The sequence below is a fragment of the Bombus bifarius genome, unplaced genomic scaffold (genome assembly GCF_011952205.1).
Source record: "Bombus bifarius isolate JDL3187 unplaced genomic scaffold, Bbif_JDL3187 scf7180000008210, whole genome shotgun sequence".
Taxonomy (NCBI): Eukaryota; Metazoa; Arthropoda; class Insecta; order Hymenoptera; family Apidae; genus Bombus; species Bombus bifarius.
Genome location: NW_022884513.1, coordinates 152,434 through 172,714, shown reverse-complemented (window position 1 = coordinate 172,714; position 20,281 = coordinate 152,434). Strand labels below are relative to the sequence as shown.

General features: G+C 38.4%; 1 protein-coding gene across 7 annotated transcripts in view; it reads left to right on the top strand.

Moving 5' to 3' along the window:
* Positions 1–20,281, top strand: part of LOC117210742 (DNA N6-methyl adenine demethylase-like) — a 142,359-nt gene that overhangs the window by 87,774 nt on the left and 34,304 nt on the right. The window contains exon 1 of one of the 7 annotated variants that reach the window (XM_033454051.1): positions 9,643–9,733. The exons of 5 other annotated variants lie outside the window; for them this stretch is intronic. The gene's annotated coding sequence lies outside the window, so the exon portion shown is untranslated. One more of the 7 variants, XM_033454049.1, reaches the window with a different exon arrangement.

Sequence of the window (20,281 nt, the reverse complement as noted above, 5' to 3'; positions counted from 1 at the left end):
GTAATTTCCGAAACGAAGGAATATTACGAAGACCGCGTTCGTATAAACGTTCAAATAATCAAGCGAGCCCCGGTGTTTCCATTAGGCACTCTACATTATCCAAAACGCGATGTTATTTACGAGCGTTTCTTCTGGCGAGAAGGGGCCATTAAGTATTGCGAGGCTGGCCACGGCGTAATGGAACCCGTGGCGAACTCTTGCCTATAATTTTCGTGATTAGGATAATTAAGTTCCGCGCCGTGCGAAATAATCGAGTCAGAACGAACGGTGACATTATTTATGACCGGTCTGTGCGAACTTTCCGCCCTCCTTCGAATTTCTACGCCAGATAACCGCCATCATTCTCTCTTCTTCTCTTTTACCGTTTCCTCTTTATCATTTTCGATCCAGTTATCCAGTCACGATTCTTCTGCCTCTATACCAAACAACGTATTTACGATTAACGAGATTTTAATTAATATTTGACGAGCTGGTGTTTACGTGTCTTCGATCATTGTCGAAGATTTTGCACATCAGCCTCGGTTAATGTGTACACTATGGGTGACAAGTATACAGGATACTTGCTTATTTTTTGACAAGATGCATTTTGATTATCAGATTATCACTAGCATTGGTTGATTATCGAATTAATAAATCGAGATACAATGACCTTTGCTGCTTCATAATTTCTATAGTTACGTGTAATACGTAGAATAATTGCGATGCGTGTAAATGTTTAAAAACCAATATGAAGTAATGAAAGTAATATTTATAGAAGACTGTTTCACCTATCGAGTATCATTATCATTTAATAATTAATGCACTAATTTAATTAACGCACTATATGTCATAAATGCTATGTGCGTTCCGAGCAAGTTGCGCGATTTTGCACTTTTCAATTTCCAAGAAACGTATAAAAATGCGCTGTCCAGTCGTAAACGATAGTGTATTTATATCAAGCAATTCTATTTTAAAGTCGTTTCTTAAGAGTCGTTTACTCGCGTTCTGTTGCGTCATTTTTATGTAACAGTAATTATACGTACAGAATAACCAAAGTACGAGAGAAGTACAAAAAATTGAACGACACGAGGATCGAGTGTCTTTTAGATTTTTACAATACTGCTACATGTAGCTGGAAGATACTTTTCTCCGTTGCTTTTATTACGTTGATTTCATTTTTAATGGAATTGTATGCAGATATATTGTATGGTAATTGGATCAAAGTTTAATGGTAGATTTCACAAGACTGTAATTGTATCTTGGGGCTTGACTGTTATTATTATTGTTAATTAAGCAAGGAACATAGAAGAAATAATTGGGCCACGATTTCCGTTCTGGGTCTTGAGTGGGCCTTTCTCTTGTCTAATCTAGACTCGTAGATAAGATAGTACTACCCACGTATTTTCCACTAAACGAGTCGATAAGAGTTATTATTCAAACGCGATGAAAAATTCCTTGCGTTTAACGAAAATCAACGACAACTCGGCAAAGAGATTTTATTTTTATCTTTAACTTAAAATGAAACATTCTAACGATTAGATAAAAGATAAACATTTACAAATGAAAAAAATGTCAAATATTCAAGAATCCATGATGCTGTTGGTGAAAGGCCGGGTGACCTTGACATCTGGAAATCATCTCACCCTGCAAGTCAAAGTTTCACTCGCAACAAACGCACCTCAGGAGATAAATTAACCCGAAACTGTGACGGTAAATTTAATAGCGACCGTCTGTAGCGAATCTCGGCCATTAGTCGAGTTTCTCGAGGTTTCCACCTGAAGAAGATTCCGGGAACGACGATGATCGATGCGACATTACGACGATTCCTCTCTCGGTTATCAGAAGTTAAACCGTGCTACGAATAAATATTTATCGTGTGATAGCAACGGGGAAAAAAAGATGCTATATATATATATGTATATCTGTGTGCTGCGCTTAGATTATTACATAAATCTCGTTTGTCCCGTGAGACAGGTAATTTAAAAAAAAAAATATTACCTGATCGAGTATCACCGTTTTACGGGCCATTCGTCACGTTTTTATTCTTTTTTTTTATGGATACAAATGTTTATTTTATCGTGGAATCGGATTTTTCTTATTAATCGAATAACAGCGAATGGATCCTCTTCGAAGTTCAACGATAGCTTTCTCTTCGTAAATTATTCGCGGGTAGTTACGTTTTATTTTCTTGCAACGTTTTCTCGAAAACGAAGTAGCATCACATGAAATGCATAATGGCAAGAAAGGAACACCGAATGATGTACACTGAAAAGAAACTGTGTATTATATCCTAATATCTTCTCTTAAGTTAAAGTAATTTAGAGATTTAAGTCAAAACATATGACTCCAGTCAAATTAGCCTGAAAAAAGATCAAATCCGACATTAAATGGTATTTGAAATCTTTTTGCACGAACTTATAGAAACCATGTTCAGGAACACATCCTATATATTTGCCATTCGAAATTTCTTGCACGGAATTTGTAAACAATTTCCAAAGTTGTCGATGATAGTTTTTTCATATAATAACAAACCCAATAATCTGATTATAAAAAATTTAGAATAAAATTTGTAGGTATTAAAAATATCTATTTAAAGGTGACACGTCACGCGATAAAATTGGTTAATTCGTTGAATTAAAATTAGACCACGACATTTTGGCTGTCTATATAAGCATTAATTTTACTGCATCCTTCGAGTCATTTTCAATCCAATCGTGTTTCTCAACAAATTTCCTATATTCAAAGACGAAACACGAGGATCCCTGTTAATCTGTGTAATTTTCTATTCACATTTTATACACAAACTTTTCAAAACGTTAATGACTTTTTCGTTTATCGAAACTAAAGTCAGATTGAAACACAAAAATTCGTGGATCGAAACAGATACTATCGCAATCTCTTTAACCAACCAAAAAGGAAAAAAAGCCAATCGCGCCATAAAATAGACTGCAAATTATCCAACCACAGTAGATTGCGCTATACAAACAGACTCTGGCTAAAAAATACAAGAAAAAGTATTCCAACGATCTCGAGAGGATAATTGAATGTTCGTCCGAGAGGAGGTTGATAATTAACGCTCAATCTTCCTGGGGCTGTCCATCGAATCGTTACTCGTAATGGCTCACGATTAATCGATCGCTTGGGGCCCACGCGACTCGACGACGAAAATTAAACGAAAAATCGATTGCCCTTCGTAAACGCGGCTCGATTAGATAGGTTTCTCGAGCATGTTTCGGGGTATCGAAGTCGTTTCGTGGCTTGGTTGCCGCGTGAAACGTGAAGGAACGCACGTGTGTCGCCGATAACCGATCACAATCGAGAAAGATCATGTAATTTCAAGTTATACGATCACGATGAATCATACCAAACGTACTGTGGACGTTCCACTTTGGTTGGATCGCTGACAAGAGAGAACGATTGCACTTGCGCGAGTACTCTCGTTTTGCCGGGATCACATGTGTAAATAATGTGATAGGATGGAGAATAGCAGAAAAAGGAAATTTCAAATGTCGTATTCCAAAAATTTTTGTATATTAAATTAGAGAGTTAGCGGAACAACTAAAGTGAAAGGAACAAAGTAACGATAATGTTTCAAATGCATAATGTGGATTTTATTGGAACGGTGATAATGTATATATGTCGGAGATGAAAGGAAAACCGGAGCCTTCCCTTTGCAATTTTGAGGAAGCCGTCTAATGCTTTAGCCTAGATTTTATCATAACTGTAATTAAGCAATTGTCATTTGTAATTGTTTGATATTTGTGAAAGCGAAAGTGGGTTCGAGGTGACAACTGGTCGCTGAACGTAGCCACGGTTACGGGATAAACGTTTTGCCTGACGAAGGTATGGATCGGTTGTATTGTTCTCCCAAGAAATCACCTAGAATTGTACTTTAGAGATGTCGATATAATAGGACACACGTTGTATTAGGAATCAATCTCCAGACAGAAACTGCCTAGTAACGGCGTTTCGATCTTTCTCGATGTTTCCAAAGTGTATACAACAAACTTTTGACAGAAATTGCCTAGCAACAACGATTGGAACCTTCTCGATGCCTCCAGCGAGCATATAACAAACAAATGCAGTCGTATAGCGAAAAAGATTTTCATCAGATATTCATTCGTGTGATCGCCTTGGAAAGTGATACATCGAGCAATTTACCGAGTGTCTCAGCAATCGTATTTTTGTGTTTAAAATTATTCTACGCATAGTAAAGAGTTATCCCGTTGAACGTGGATTCGTTTGAACCCCGGAACATTGTTAATAGCGTTAATTAAATTCGTTATTCGTAAAACCTATCAATCGTTAATCTCATTATTCGTTAAATTTATTATTCGTAAGACATATTATTCGTTCCTCTTATTGTTCGTTAAACTTATTATTCTTTAATCTAATTATTAGTTAAACTTATCGTTTGTTAATCTTATCATTTATTAAACTCATTATTCATAATATTTTGTAAAATCTTGTTTACTCGCGTAAATATATTCTCTGTTTCGTAAAACAATGGCTAATTCAAACGAAGAATCATTACGCGCCTTAAATCCTAATGATAACCCGACATATATATAGGCACTGTCATGTTAATTGTAAGAAATCCACCTTTTCTTTATTGACGATTTAAAACTTTGATGGAATGTACTTACTTATACATAAATACTGTATAGTGGATCTTTATTTTCCAATGAAGCGCTTTTTACCAGGTTCTATATATATATCTCATTTTTGTACTATTAAATGTTTGCAATATTATTGTTTATATGCAATATCAAACGTAAAATAATTGAAAATAAAATACCTCTAGAGCACCTTTCGGCGACCTTATTTCAGAAATCACAGAGATCACGATCTTTTTGTTATTTGAAAGCGATTAATGTCTGTGGTTTGAGGTCATTCCAGGATGATCTTGAACAATCGGTAAATTCTTGATGACTGAAAACTTTCGAAACAGTGCAGAATATTTGAAACATGACTGTAATCGCGACTTAGTACCTTGCAACGCACTGATTCATACTTCTGATCTCATAGTTCAACCGTTTATTTTACGTTTTATACTACAGCTGATGTAACCGAGGAACATCGCCAAATTCCGTCATCAGTTCAGAGAAGATCGTGTTGCGATAACTAGTAATAAAATTAATCTCTTTTTCAATATCTGCTAAAACCTCACATTTGGAAAAGATAACAGTTCGAGAACACCTTTCGCCCGATGTTTCCACAATCTCGTCGAACACTCCACATTGGCAGAGTCCCAAGAGCAACAAGCAACATTCACCCCCGAATGCACAATCAAAAACACCAGTATTTTCATTTCATCCCCTCATCGGCAGCCCCGTTATCGCTGTTGCTTCATGCATCCCTCTGCATCGTCAAGTAGCCATCCTCTCCATAGCATTGAGATGTTAACGCATCTCATGGGTGTTCCACGATCATTTACAGAAATTAATCTTACATGGGACGAAGAAAACGATAGAAATTTAACACGGATATTGAAGGTTCTAATTGTTATATTATATGTAATATTAATGAATATTAATGAAAATTTGTACTGTGTAAATAGTGAAATATATAAATTACAGATATGGGGAATCTATTATTATTTCTCAAATAAAACGTTTAAACAGTAAAATTTTTCGTTAGAATTTAGCAAGTTTCACAGGTGTTGCCATATTCGTATGGGATGACTGTTGTATAATCTAAGTATGATACAAAGAAGTAGGTTCTAAATAAGACTGAAAGACTAATAGATAAGTAAGGAGAAAAGGGAAAAAACAGCTTTACTATTCTAAAATTGAACTAGAATTCGTAAGAAGGTAGCCTGTTAAGGAACGTGCTAAAATTTAGTCGAGAAGTATACTTAAGCACGAAACGCAGTGTCAAGGACACCGACAGTCGAAGGATGAGCTTCGAAAGCCAGACCGCGATTACGTCGAGTGGCAGAAGCGATTTGGCAAATGCGGAAGCACGGAGCCACAGAAGGGCGTCTCGGTTTCCTTGAAAGGAGCGCGCCGTGGACAGGGAAGCTTCCGGAGAGGTCAGAAGGGCGTTATTCAGAGGCGGCAACGCGGCCAGCAACAAGTTGCAGCGACGTTAATAAACGAACCCTCCAGCCAGCGTTTCAAATATCCGTATCTATCGTGAGCTACGCTTTTCGAATTCGAATTCGAACTGCGATTAGTTGCTTCGTTCTACTCCATCGTAGCTTTAACCTTCTACCTCATTTCGAACTTACTAGCCTGATAACGTAAATTATTATATAATCGGGAAAAAAATAATTCCTCGCGCAAAAAGATAATCAATAGTTCAAAGCAACGTTTGTTCATTCGAAGTTTGGAAAGTTTCAGAGAAAATCGAGTGTACATGGATTAATTCTATCAACAATTATAGAACAGCTTGTAAGTTAACGTGATGTTGTTTAAATCTTTTTTCTCGTTTTGAGAAAATATGCAAGGAAACGTTGTTGAAGAGACCAATAGAGCGTCGGGAAATCGCAACGCGAATCGATGAGGCGTGGAAGGGGAACGCAGGAAAGTTACACAGCTAATTGAGTGTTATGGCACACGATCGCTGATGCAAGCGAGTCGCCTTGACGAGCTGGAACAATTAAAATATCGATGTCGTGAAAGGGAGAGGTCTCTCGCCCTGGTCGCTTTTTATTTGCTCACGCCGCGCCACGGCGGCCAGCGGCCTGATTCACCGGTTAACCGGTCGCGGTATACACGAGCTTTGGTCCAACTTTTATTCCTCTTCTTTTTTCAACGTGTAGCCATACGTGTATGCACAGTGTCGAGAATATTGAATTTTAATTAGAAGAAATCTATAGAAATTCTTTCTAATCTTTTGAATTTTATAAGTAAAGAATTTGTTATGTAAAATGTCTCTGTTAATCAGACAAGACAAATTAACTCGGCATTAGTTTACTAATCTCTTTCTTTATTTATAAATACTTTTTACATATTACAAATTATATGTATCGCGTGAGAATTGAAACCGATATTGGTTCATCTTTGTTAATTTGAAGATTTAACAGGCGTAAAAAAGCTTTTTCAACATAAAATAGCCTAGCGTGTTTTTAAAGGAAATAGGAGTTTCTAGTTAACAGATTCATTAATTACGAACGGAGTAAAAAATGTATCCGTTCTAGAACTGATGGGGAAAAGAAAAATAGACGAACCCAAAGTACAGAAGATAAAATAAGAAGCGAAATTTAAAAAATCTGGAAAGAGTAAAGATGAAAAGCTCGGACGAGACAAAAGGTGTCTAAAGGCTGGGATCAAAAAATTGTATGCTTTCGTAGTGATACGAGCAATCGACCGTAACCATCGAAAAGAATTCGAATCGAAAGTGGTGGCTTTTGTCGCGAGGATTGCTATGGCTACCTGCTGGTGGTCGTCGTGGCGTCTGCAACGACGATGCCAACGACAGAGATGGAAAAACCGTAGCAATGACGAAGGCAGAGAGAATCCTAAGTGGTGGTGACTGCACAGGTGGGGGAACGAAAGGGGTTGGAGGTTCAAGGGGGCTACCTGACTCTACCAGGGATATGTATCGGAAGAAACAAAAAGTGGGAGGCGGGGGTGGAACAGTAGCGATAGCTAGCGATGGAATTAATTCCATTGGCAGTTAAACATATTTTTCTTTATGAAAAGAAGTTGAAATTAGATTAAGGAACTTGTAAGTAGTTACAACTTAAGTGAAAAAAAATATAAAAATGTTTGATGCATTAACTAGATACTCGATCTTTAATAATCTCATACACTGTATAGTTAGATATTAATTAAGATGATTTGTATGCTGTATATTTTAAATAATAATATTACAAGCCTGTCGAGTAATGTAATAACAGTTGAAGTCGACCTACGATTTCCATGTTATCTTTCAGTTTTACCGAGTTTTAAGATAGATGACATGCCTAAGGGGGGAAGGTTCTTTTTCTTATCTATTCCTCGGTGTTCGTCATCATTTTTCTGAGTCCCCCAGCTCTTTCAAATTTTTCGAATGCTTTCCTCAACCATATAGTACGCTATTCTGATACTGTATACATATTATTAAACCTTGATTTAATTAGCCACCTTTCAAAGAGATAGAGACTATTACAATGATTTTCCTACACGCCACGCAGTATGGGGTATTTATTCCAAGGTTTCAACAGAAGAAAGTGTGAGATCTATGTATAAAAACGAGAATAGGATATCATGGAGAGAAGTACTGCATAGTACTTCCTGTACTTTAATGGAAAAGCGAGGGGCTTCCACGGTAGCGTATCGATACAGTTTGCGAGGGTATCGTTTCCATCGCTAGAGTTCTCCACGTTGGTGTACGATTGGTAGGACTCCGTATGGGGACCAAGTAGGGGAGACAGAAGCAACGAAAGAGGCGGGGGGCAGAGAAAAGTGGGAGGAAGAGAGAGAGACGTATAGAAACGCGTAGGAGAATCAACTCGGGTTAGGGAGAAGGGAATACAGGAGGAGAAACGAAACGAAGACAAAACGAGACGAAAACGAAGGAAAACAGCGATGAAGGGGGAGATGTTGGGGGGGGCTTAGGAGGGAAGAAAAGAGGAATGGAAATACGAAGAGAGAAAGAGGGAGGAAGCGCGAAAGCGGAGCGACACGGAAAGGCACGAACGGTTCCGAGCGACGAGTGACGAGTTGGAACACTGAAACAGCGCGGAGGCGCGCACTTGACGCGCTGCTATAGCCTGACTTCGAACGACAGTATGAGCCAACGAACGTTACCTCAATACATCGATCTCTATCTCTTGTTTACCGTTTATTTTTTGCAGAAAAAATATCACAACAGGGAAATGATATCGAAAGCGAAACGAATACGAGGAATAGATAAAACTAAAGGATCTCCAAAAACTAAAATAGATCTGTAGATCGATCGATGGATCGAGTGAGAAACAGAAGGGGCAACGTATGGCGAAAAAGAGCGGCAATTTTAAAAGCAGTAAAAGCTAAACAAGTTCCCAAGAGACAGGATCGCGTCGCACCCTCGAAAACTACGGGGAGATCAGGCTGTCACCGTGACGCTCTCTTGCTTGCTTGCTACCTTCCTTCATCCTCGTGGTTCCGGGGTGTGGCGTGTGCAAACGGGCCGCGTATCACGCTCGTGATAACTGCCACCCAACGTTGTACGTGCTTTTAATAGCCAGCGACAGGCTGTTACCAATGTTATGACACCGCGGGACCAGTGTCGAGTTCACGTAGCCGGTGTCGCCGGCCGCCGGAATTCGTGATAGCGCGCCCACGATAAGAGCGAAAAGGATAACCTCTCCCGTCGAAGGAAAGAAAAAGAACACCGTAAAAGGAGAAGGACAGCGACACGAGAACAAGAAAGAGACAACCGGCCAAAGGGGGAATAAAGGGGGGAACAGGGAGAGTATACTACTTTATATGTATAAACGTCTACACAGACTGCGCATACACGTACTTACGAAGCACACAGAGCAGTGCACTGTTGGTGGGGGGTTGAGTGGGGGGTGCGAGGGAGGCGAGGGAGAAGAAGCCAGAGACCGCGGTGAAGAGAAGAGGAGGGGAGAGCATCAGAGGGGGAGGGGGAGGCGCGAGTGAGAAGGAACGAGGGACAGCAGGGAGGGAGAATAGGCGAGGAGGGCTGCAGAGGGCGGAGAAGCGTCCCACGGGAGTTTTTCGGCGGATCGCTGCGCGTCTAGTGTGATCTCTCGCGAGTAGTGGACTCGATCGATCTTATTGACGGTAGCGAGCAAGCGGAGCGGAGCAGTCAGTGCACGGTGAGAGCTCCGTTCGGAGGATCGCACACGAGACTCTCTCTATCTTTCTTTTCCTCTCTCCCACTCTGCTGCTGTCTCCTTCCCTATCGGCTCTTTCTCTGTGTGTCGTGCATGTTGCACGGTGTGTTCACGGTTGTTGCACGAGCGAGAAGCATTCGCCGGGAAGCCGAGCCGCGCGATTACACGCGATAAATACGCCTCCGCTAGAGACTCGCGCAGTGATTCTTCGAGATTGAAATTCCGGTGTCGCGACGCGTGTTGCTTCTTTTTTCTTCTTTTCGTGTACAAAAAAAACAATCCTTTTCTTCGAGTGATTCAGTGTTGGCTCACTGTGTTGTCTCTTTATTGTGCGTGAAGAGAATCGGAGCGACGACGTGATAGGAAAAGAGAAGAGATTTCGAAGTGGAATTTATGGTAAAGAACGCAGTTGCAGACGTGGTCCACAGGAAGACGCAGAGTGAGTTTCCCGCTCTTTATATTGGAGGAACCGTGTGTCCAGTCGATTCTCAAGTCCCGCGGAGATCGTTGCAAACTTCGCGAACCGGTATACTCGCGAACGTACTACGTATTTTGTATGGTTTCAATTGAAGTCCTTGGACCCTCAAGGCAACCTAGAGAGATTGCAGACAAGCGATAAACCTTTATGGACGCATGCATAGTGCACGATGCTTTTTCTTGATCATATTATACCAACGCTTCGGTACATTGTGATCGATCGAAAGCAAAACTAATTCCCTTCAATTTTTTAATTTAATTAATTGAACGACTTCACGGCTTAGCCTTAGAAAGTGTACTACTTTACATATTAAATCGTATTATATAGAATGTGCTATTATTAAATTTTATCAGTTACGAAAGGCTAAAAATACGTATTTTTAATGTCGAAGGACTTAAAGAATAATTATTCTATAAGTTAACCGTTCTGAATTCTTCGTAATTTTATTACGCCGTGAAAGGTTTCAACGTCTTTTATCTTTTCCATCTTTTCTGTCGTTCTTTTCTATCGCTTCCATCGAAGGAAACCTCATGCGCGCGCTTTCAACTACCACAGACATTCAACGCTGCGAAGGTAAAATATTAAAAATACCAAATCTTCCTTATTCTATTGACAGTTTGTTTTTAGAGCACGATTAAAACCAACTGTCACAGTTTAAACGAGTTTTCGTCAGCCAATCTTCGAGTTTAATCGTCTCTGACGCACACTATCGTGAGCCCGCGAAAAAAGCAGCATACAACAAACCTAAACGATCCATCAGCGTATACGATGCTCCGAACATCCCGTTGGTCCTCCGTGAAACGCATGTTCGTATATGTTACGAAGACAGTAAAATTATACAGGGTGCTCCAATATTTTTTCCAACTACAATTCTTTAGTGTGTTTTATCTGATCGTTTTAGTTTCGAAAATTATCAGATCTAGAACCATTACACTTTTATGTATGAAAAATATTGAAATAAAAAGTATATTGAACCTGAATTAGAACGCATGATGAAAATGAGACTAAGGATTTTCTTAATGGTTCGTTCAAATGAAATCATTGAAAGGAAAAATATATCAAGCGAAAATTAAAACGGACAATGAATATAATAATACAGAATAATACACATCAAAGAATTCTTTGTCGACTCATTAAGCTGATGCAAAATCGAAGTGAATTTCATATAATAAAATAAGTCTCTTATTACTATCAGCCGTATATCTATTGCCAGGAACAGTGAACACACTGTAATGGAGTATTAATAGCTAGTGATTATGTTGATCGAAAATATATTCTCGTCTTCTACCATTGTAACCGTAATTTTTATTCTAACTGTTAACAAAGCTTCGATCAACTTATATAACATTCCTTTTTTTATTTGTTCTTGTACAACATATTAACATAGTTTGATCAGAGAGGAACACCTCTTGCAAACAACCGCCAAGTGGTAGACGTTCGTTCGGTGGAGATTCGTTCAACTCTTTTCTCTCGTTTCTTCCTTCTCTTTCCCCGTTTTTTCTCTCAAGGACCAACGCGAAGCACGAAAAAGCGAGTCCACAAAGCACGCGTGTGTTACTGTTACGCAATCATTCGTCTATCATGTACTGGTGGAATTCAGGTCAGGCGTTGTGTGTCCTATGCGCTAGCTATTCGTCGGAGACATCGAGCTTCGAGGCATCGATTCTTCCTTCGTGACTTTGGAACCGATCACGTGGAATCCGATGGAAAAAAAGGGCAACGAGATTAGAAACTAATCCTGTTAGCTGTAAAATAAATAACGATACCTATCAGCCAGTGCTCGTGAACCGTCATCAAAGCATAAGATAGTCATCTCGAGATGCAAGGATCATTTATTCATCGCGTAATAAATTCAAGACAACGTAACGGAAGGCTAAAGGCAATTTTTTTATATGAATAACTTTAGAAGATAGAGACTTGTGATCGGTTATAAAAGACGTGGAAATTATTCTTCAAGATTTTGTTTCCAAGTTTTTGTGAATTTGGTAGCTGAATCTTCTGGGTTAGGTTAGAGAAAAATTAAGCAAAATCTATCTTCCTCTGTTTTAATTTGTGATTCTTTGCGAGTGAACACTCGGAAATTGACTGTTATTTTATCAGGAAATTATGATCGGAAAAAGACAGGAATTGATTCTTAGGGTTTTTTAAATTTTCCATGAATTTAGATTAGGTTCAAGAGAAATTAAATTTAATCTTGATCCTTTGTATTTTACAACCATCGTTATAGCACATACACATTGATAATTTAGTTCTGTCTTTAACGATAAAGGAATGGATAAGAAAAGAAGACTGCTGTATAAATAAATGTTCAGACAGTTATAGGTCTTCCCTTCTCAAAACGAAACTTTTGATTTAAAAAAAAGAGCTGCAGAAACTGCAAATTGGCGATATCGTAAAACTCGTTAGAGTGCAAATGGTCAGCATACCATATAGGTGATTGTTTTACGCGAGTGGAATTTGCAATCGGTCGTGAATAAATGCTGGAATCAATTCGAGGAGCCCGTTTGTCACAAAGAGAACATTCCAATCACCTTTACCTTTTACAATGAGACTATCAGGTTAGTTAAAACAACCACAAAAATTATCAATTTTATAATAATATATTTTTTGACATTTGTATGACCTTTTGTAAGAAGATTAAAACCTTTTTTTTTATTTATTTATTTATTGATATTTACAATCAATTCTCGCATTGAGAATTTTCAGTAATTAAGATTGAAAACTTGACCCTCGTTTTGCATTATATATTTCGTCGTATATCTTTCACTTTAACTATTTTGATTTCTACAACGTCTACGAGTCTCTACTTCGTATTTTAGTCGTCAATAGTTCCAATGTAAATATAACACGTCACCGATTACCATATCGACCAATTTTCTTCCTTCTCAATCAATCGACCATATTGCAAAAAAGAAGCACTTGGATTTCGTACGAGTTTAGTCACCGAATCGTTTGGTTTAGAGATGGACGGAAGACAAGCCGTCGAGGTCGGAAGCGGTCATTGGCCACGCGTTTCGCCACGTGGGTTGACAGATTTTCATTCAACCTCCTCTTTCCTAGAAATAACCGGTTCGAATGAATGAAGCCGAGAATTCCACGGCCGAATCATGAACCGTGGTCGTCTTTTGGGCGAGACACAAACCTAAGAAGAGAGATTCTTCCGAACGATGGTCACGTTTACTGGAAAACATGGCACGCGACCATTCTCGAGTACAACTACGTTATACAAAAATTCTTAAGTTGAGTATATGACGTTTTTGTCATAAAAAGAAGTTCTGAAATTCTCAAGCATAGAATTCTTAAGTACGTGATAAGATGCAACTAGTAGTTGATCTTTTATCGACCAGAATGATGGTTGCTAAACGTATCGAGATGTTTCGTTATGTAGACGCAGTTGGAGAACATAAAGCGTTAAATGGTTAAGAAAGACGCGGGAACGGGTATCTCTGTGAATGGGAGTGAGTTATCAGGCTGTCAGAGTGATTGATGATAAGAGCTTATTACGGACATTTATCGCGATTCTGATAAGGGGAAGAAACGAGCGTAGCTCGTTAAACGTCGCTTACGGTACCCTTCGTTATTTGTCGCGATAACGATTGCCTATCCTTGGTGGTGCACGCAAATGTGATTTAATTGATGTCCCTTGAAATCGATGTGGAATCGTTCTATATTTACTGACGACCTTCTTTTTTGTAACTTTTTGCGTCTTGGAGAAAATAGAAAATTTTTAATGGACACAGTGTAAAACTTAAAGCGGGCTTCTTATCATGTTCGTTTTATTTTTAAGGCAACGTTTTGACTGTAAGTTTGATATAATTATAAGATTGTTTGACTGTTATAATAGGTAGGTTTACATCCTTTCAGACAATTATAGCGATAGGTCCGAGGAATTTTTATTTAAAACCACTTGATCAGTAGAATTTCTAATTTAAGTTTAACTTCTAATTCGACTTGAAATATCCTCTCAAATTTCTACGCATGTTCTCATTAATCAAATCTTTCATTTCAACTCCTTTGAATTCAAATAGTTTATTAATCTGGACGTGGTTCAACAGTGCTATACTTTTTTAGCTATCTCCTCATCTCCGCATAATGCGACCTAACTTAGGATTCAGATTAATCATCCCAACCATTCATTAAACTTCCATTTATCTCGTTTTTCCTTCCCATAATACCGACTCGTACATAACACGGCGGTTCATTAAGAAGCGTAATCAAATGGAACAAGAACACGAATGAAAATCTCGTTAATGAGAACTCCTGCAAAGGATCGGAAAAATGTAATCGATGATGTGTGTAGTAATGAGAACAGACGGTGGCTAATCAAAAGTAGGATTTATCAGTGGCAATAAACGGCCACGTGTTCAAGCACGTGGTGTGCCGTGCACGTTGTATGGCCCCCACGATTCGAGGGTAAATCGCGACCCTAACAACTGGCCTGGTATAAGTAGACGGCTCGGTCCAGGTGGTCTTTACCCCTGGGCCATTTTTGAAAAGGTCGAATCAGCCACGCAAGATCTAAACCCTCGTCCGCTTCTCTGATCGATGATTGATGTTTTAAAAGAACCATCATCATCGCCGTAACTTCTCCATCCGTAAAACGCATCTATCGTTTTTCTCTAAATCTTTTCTTTCTTCTTTTTCCTCTTTTTCTTATTACATTCGGGAGAAATGGTTTTCGTTTCTTCGTGAAGAATCCGTGAAGCGTATTCAAGCCGGCCGCGTTTAAACAGCGAATAAAAGAAGAAAATAGTTGGTAGTTACGTTTGTGGCTTATGCGTGTACCTGGACGGCTAAACTTCCGGCGGAATCGGTAATAAAAGAGGCGAGTATTGGTGGGAGTAATGATATAAAGCCACGTCGCTCGTATAACTCGCTCGTAAATTCTGTCCGTGGCCCGGATAGATACTGGGACAGGCACGTATGCACGATCCCGATGCTTCCGCGGGAATTACGATGACGTTTGAAACGAGTTTGTCTTTCAGACGGGGAATATCAGCTCGATATTGTCTTGAGGACGTTTCAAGGGTGGAAACACCATACAGTGCGAACTGATTTTCATCTTGTCAAACGCTATTTAAGAATTATTTCTTGGTTAGAAACTTTTTTATACAATTATACAAATTAATAGTTTGAGTTTTTGCAGATGCAAATGTAATATAACGTATTTTATGTAGTGATATGTTAAAGAGAGAGAATTCTTAAATTATAGCAATTTTATTGAATTGCGTAATTGAACTAATTTTATAAAGAAAATTTTATCAATGCTAATAGTATCTTTTACACAACACACAGTCACAAGTTTGACAATAAGATAAGAAATTTTATAAATCACAAACAAGATAATTGTTCTGCACGACTTAAAATTGTAAGAAATATTTATGTAGCAGAAACCAAACCTTTATTCTTCCTTTCTTCTTCTCTCTTTCTCTTTCCTCTCTTCCTACGATATAGGAAATTTATGAGATTAAATAATATTAATCGTGTTATGAATGCTACATTAAATAATTGTCCAAAGATAAATCCAAATATATACGAGATCAGATAAGAACGTTAAATAACCTGATCGAAATAGAACGTCCAAGTTTCGCTTTCTGAGTCATGATCGACCTACGTGTGCCGATTTTATCTAACATCTGATATAATGGTTTCGCTTTTACTCTTTGGAATACGTTGATTAGTATTGGAGCAATGAGGTAAATGTTACATGACCAGTTACAAACTGTATCCTATGATAGTAAAACTTATCTTCCAGGTTGATATTTTTCTGTACAATCGACGCGATACATAATCCTGACACTGTTGAAACAGTAACATTCATAAATCTGTAAATTACGTAGCAAGAATTCTGTCTTTCCTTATTTCACAAACTTAGGATTGTAATTAGCCGGCATATCTACGATCGACAAGAAATTTCTAAATGTAGCAAAAGTAATAAATTTAACCTACATTCCTTAGATCATTGTAAGTCCGATTATGGCCTTGTATTCTTAAATAAATTTTTTATCTGTAAGGCAGGAACGAGATAGTTAACATTGCTATGCACGATTAAAATCGACCCGTGAAAGTTGGAGGATCGCAAGTTTAAAATAGAAGCGATTAACTAATCATGATAATTCTTATCACGATAAGTATTAAAATTCGAATGAATGGCGACAGAGTGATTCGATGAAACGAGAACGATTTCGAAGAAATGGAAGAAACAAGGAAAACAGGCGTGAAGTCCATGATCCACGAAATTCATGGACTCTTGGATCATTGAATCTCGACCTCTCTTCTTAATGAATTTCCGTGCTCAGTTTCAGTCGTTAAGGCCAGGATGCGCTTTTACTTATGCCCGTCATTAAAAAGCCGCGCTACGTGGCGCAGATAAAGGGAGAACGTCGTTCGCCTTTTTTTTTCTTCCCTCTTCTCCTTCCCTCTCCTTCTTTTCTTTTTTCTCTTCTCTCTTCTTTTTTTTTTATTACCGGCTGTGGCCTGTTCCATGGCTCAGGGCAGATTTATTTCCGACGAGATAGTCGGAAAAATGAGCTCGCGGACAGAGAGATGCAAATGCGCTCCTGGTACCGCCTCGCTCCGTTAGAAAAATGAATCCTGGCCGGGGTTCTTTTCCTGTGGAAAAAGACTCGACGCGACTCTTTGAAGTGGCTCGCCAATCTACCTTCTTCTCGTTCGATCGACACCGATTGAAAATTGTCGGTCGAGTGTGTGGCCTGTCACCAGAAGATACTCTACAGTGACTCACGAAAGTATTTGAACAGCCACTATAGTAAATTTTTATGTATATATCGTGTACGTTATATAAAACATTTTGGAATTTCTAAACATTTTGGGAACTAAATAGAATACATTTACCTACTCCATATTATTCTTGATTATAAATGTAACATTTATTTATGATCTAATAGATGCGTGAATTACGTGTATTGTAATATGTGATAGTTATATGGAATTCCCTGAGTGGAATCCTGTTAAATATTTTCTGGAATTATTTGGTCGAATTCACCATGTGGAATTTCGTGATATGGAATCGCTGATCGCAAAGGGAACGTTTAGAGACGAATATAACTAACCAATGGACTGGTGGTCTGTGCTGGTTTAATTAAATTTATGGAACGTAATATCCTATCAACTTTGTTGGAAATCTGAGCATGAAGTTTGTGCATTGTTAATAGTAGTTTCTAAATGCTATTTTCATCCGCGATATATCTTCAGAGTAGAATACGGAATACTGTTCTTTGTGCAAAGAACGTAATATCGAAGAATCCAGATCAATCAATTTTCCAAATTACGATCACATCAATTTTCAATCTCTTGGTCCTTCGTGCGACAACTAGGTCGTTTATGTTCACCTAATTCTTTTACCATTCTAGGTTTTCAAAGCACTTGAAAAAATTCCAAGATACTTATCGAAGTCTATACTATGTTACGCAATCGGTTTCTAAGTGACACGTTCAAAATATTTTGCAAAAGAAAAAAGAAAAATTCGCTTTAAAGTGGAATACGAATGAAATTTTGTCAAGTCGTGTGCACAGTGTTAGCGGAATATTTCATTTCAAAGGAATATGAATTTAACCAATTTATTCTTCTCGAAAACGCCCCCGACAGCAGACCACATCGTTTTACTATAAATTAGTACTCCGACATCCAGCACCGGAATTTCCTCTTTTACAGTTAGGTCCGTGTAAAACACGCTTGTCTCTCTTTTAAACGCGAGATATTACAATCGGAAACTTTTAATTGGGCCGAGAATTTATAGCTAGCTACCGTACGAGTTTCCCATCGAGTCGTTTTCTCTCGAAACGAGACTGCCGATTATAATCACAGCAAATTACATTACGGTGGAAGATGGCCGTGTTCGACGCGTTTTTAACGACACGATCAATGACACGTGTACACACCAGGAGAACAATAAAATCGTGGCGGGATGTTGCGACTCGCGTGGATGTTCCTCCAGGTTTACGAGCGTAACCATCGTCGACGTCGTTAGTGGCATCGCGAAACTCATTTTCCACGACGATCGATGAGCGCTCGGAGATCTTGCAAGCTTCTACAACTTTTCACAGATTCACATGTGTACGCGTGTGTCTGTAAAATACGATGCCACGGTCCCGGCTGGCCATTATGCTCGTTTCTTTTTCTTTCAAGCCATGGTCGCGAATAATAAATAAGCCAGCCAAGAAACCGAGAGACCTGATAGTTCGATACAAATGCAAAAGTCCAACGTCTGACGAGAGATACGAATATACCAGGATTGTCTGCATTTTGATATTTCAAACCGTACAATGAAATGTCTCGTCAGCGAACGTTTCATTTCGTAGAGCGGTGGAGAGGAGGAATGAGTTCACGCACGTTTTTGGTGTTCGCGAAATCATTCGGAATAATTAAGTGACCGACCTCAAGTCGAATCATTACGTGACTCATTCTACCGTGCATTAACGAGCATTCTGCTCGAGAACGGGAACATTTAGTATTGTTCTCGAACGGATAGGAAAGCCTTCTTTGGCAATTGACGGCAAAAACATGGTATGCAAACTTGTAGAAACAAAGGAATTTGATAATTTTCATTTATGCAACTGTTTTTAAAATTATTATACATATTACAATATAGGGGGCGACAGTAACGTGTACAAGCAGATATAAGGTGATTCCTTATGAAAAAATAAGAAGAAAATGTGGAATAAAAATGTTTCATACGAGGCTCCGTTCTCGAGAAAATCAATTTTCAAAATTTATCGGTTATATCATGAATTTAGCTAATTATCGGCATGGTATGTACGGAGGATTATTCTACGTGCAAAAATAAATCAAAAACGTGGAATAAAATTCCCGTTTAAGGCCCCATTTTCAAGAAAATGGAGTTTGAACCTCTTTTGTTAAGAATTGACCTACTACGCTATTTAATAATAAATTTCCATATTTATCTTTCTCAGAAACAAAGCATCTTGTGGAAAGATTTTGCTCTACATTTTCGATTTGTTTTCACACGTAAAATAACCTCCTGTCGATTATTTGTTCCCGTTCAGCATTAGCCATGTTCAAGTATACTTGATAAATTTTCACGTTCGATTTTTTCGAAAGCAAAGCGTCATATAAAATAATGTTCTTCTATATTTTCTTCTTATTTTCTCGTAAGGAATCAGCTTATGCCCGCTCGTACGCGTTATTCAACCGCATAGTAACTGTATAGTTAAGATATAGTCAAAATATATTATATATCCGTTAAGTGTAATAATTTTCTCATTTAGTAGCATTAGCTTCAGAGATGAATTCAAATGGAATTTTATCCTATTTGTTATTTTATTACGTGCATCATGTAAATTCCGAATTCGATGAAATTTTAAATTCCACTCTAAGATAGCTCACGTATTTCGATTGAAAGCACCGTTCCAATGGAAGTTCGATCGTGCGGATCAAACCACGCCGAACGATATTCCATAAAACGGAGGTAACGCGATACAGCTCCGTTTCCCGTGATATCGGTATCACTTTTCGCACCGTACGAAGAGTCTAGGCATTGATAAATTTTGACTTTCCATTATTCGCGTACGGAGCTGAGCTCCGATGCCCACTCGAAGATAAACGATTTATGAAACCTTGAAGGGGGTAACCTTGGGAAGTTGGAGGAGGTTATTGACTATGAACACTGAACACCACGACGGCCAACGCAAGGTTTTTCATAGCTGGTTTCCCTTCCCAAGAGGTCTTTTCGTCGTCGATTTCTTTAAACATCGAGTGTCTTCGATAATAGAGAAACTCAACGGAGCAGAGAACTTGGATGCTTGAACAGTTTATAAAGGATTTATAAAAGGAAATGAACCTTTGTGATCGAGAAATACGTTTAACTTTAGGTTTCGGCGAAGGATTTTTTGACTCTTGGATTATATTATCCGTAAAATTATTTTATATAATTAAGTTAGCTAGATTAGACAGATATAATTTTTGGGAGAAATTTTGGATACCCGTTGCAATCTAACGCTAAAATTTTGTTCAGATTTATAAGTAATATACTATGCTAACGATACAATTCATACAGCTATCCAAGCATAAAA